This window comes from Gopherus flavomarginatus, chromosome 5 (assembly GCF_025201925.1).
Source record: "Gopherus flavomarginatus isolate rGopFla2 chromosome 5, rGopFla2.mat.asm, whole genome shotgun sequence".
Classification (NCBI taxonomy): Eukaryota; Metazoa; Chordata; order Testudines; family Testudinidae; genus Gopherus; species Gopherus flavomarginatus.
The window spans coordinates 32,097,291-32,099,043 of NC_066621.1; the positions used below are offsets into that span (position 1 = coordinate 32,097,291).

Here is a 1,753-nt window from a genome sequence, read left to right on the forward strand (position 1 = left end):
GGGCGGTAGAAGCAAGGGGAGCCCCAGACTTTTTAAATAGCCCCCAAGTCTCCAACAGTGGGGCTCTGGTGGCAATTTAAACAGCCTGAGGCTCCAGTCCCTGCTGGGAGCCCCAGGCCCTTTAAATTGCCCCCTGGGGAAGCTGGGCCACCCTAGTACAGTGCACCAGCAGGGCTTGGGTGCGGGGCCCGATTCAGGGGAATTGGTTGAATTGGCCTAAAGCCGGCCCTGCCCGCAGGAAAGCAAGGAAGTAGCACAGGCTTATCACTGTCCCTGGGTGGGCTTGAACCACCATCCTTTCAGTTAAGAGCCAAACGTGCTGACCCATTGCACCACAGAGACACAGACAGGCCAGGCAGTATGGAGCACAACAGTCAGGAATCAGCTCAGGGTCCGGTCTAGCACATGCATGCAGTGGTTGGACAAGCAACAGCAATACACTTTCTTTGGCCTGTTTTGCTGGAAGAGTTAGCAGGGCAAGCTTGTTAGTCACAGGTAAGGGGGTGAGTTTATGCAAATTCTGGACTCTGGGACCACAGCTGGGGTGGCACATGCACCCTCTCTGCAACCAACCTTTGTTACTTCACTCCATAACAGCACACACAGAGCAACCTTTTACCTTTCAGCACCAAAATATACTGTAGAAGAAATCTAATAGCATAACTTTAAGATGAGAAACTTCAGTACTAACAACAATTCTAAAGATATTTAAAAATACCTCTGTCTTTAGACACCAGACACAAAATCAATCAGACCAAGAACAAACATCTATTTCTACTTCCCACATACTTGGGGAGGGGGGGGTGGGTTTGGAACCCATACCCCTTAATGATGAGTCCTTTCCAGGCGAGGGGCAAGCTCTGAGGCCTCAAATGTCAGGTACAGTTACTCTCTCCTTAATCCAAACTAAACAGGAAAATACACTTGATTACTCCTGCCCCAATAACAAAGAGATGGGGGATCCCACAGCAGCTGAAATGACCATTTGGACAAGCACTCCTCTCATGCAATCTGGGGTGGGTGTAACCATGCAAAAGACATCAACCCCCAAAGGCCTTTAGAACAGATCACCAAGAGATGGCAGGGTAGAGTTCATACCGACCCTGCTTAAACTAGATTGTGGCAAAGATTAAAAAACACTGAATGTTAAAACTCACCAAACGCGGGTGAATCCATTCTCATTGTCGTACCCTCTTCTTAAACTCCACACCTGAACGTAACCCTCACATGGACAACATACCCTCCTAACTCAGTGTCTGTACGTTAACCTTTTACCCCCAGTCAGGGCTATTGTAGATTCTGTATTCCTTATGCCACCCGATCTTAAACCGAACTTCGCACCCCCTGGGTAATCTGTACATTGTTCCCTGATCACCAGAAGCTTCTTCACCTAAATGCTGTACCGTACACCTTTTTCTTCTTTGAACGTCATCTTACTAAAATGTTGACATTTGTTCGAGATCCCGGCTCCTGTTCCCTTGCAAGGCGTGTGCTTTTGCTCCAGGTTTTAGTCTGCTAATACAGTGGGGGCAGGGTCGGGGCCGATTGAGCCAGAGGCGCTTGCCTCCTGCAGACACGGATCAAAGGCTGAACCTCATCCCCCACGAGCTGAAGGCTTAATTGAAAACAGTTTAAGCAGTACTCCCGTCTCCGGCACTCAGTTACCCAGCTCCCAATGGGGTCCAAACCCCAAATAGATCCTTTTTACCCTGTAGAAGCTGTAAAAGCCTGTGACCAGGGCAGTTGCCTAGCA

At 49.0% G+C, this 1,753-nt stretch overlaps 1 non-coding gene across 1 annotated transcript; it reads right to left on the bottom strand.

The window, feature by feature from the left end:
* Positions 1–268: 268 nt before the first annotated feature.
* On the bottom strand, positions 269–342 carry TRNAK-CUU (transfer RNA lysine (anticodon CUU)). Its single transcript has one exon. It is a non-coding gene; the product is annotated as a tRNA-Lys (tRNA).
* Positions 343–1,753: the final 1,411 nt, after the last annotated feature.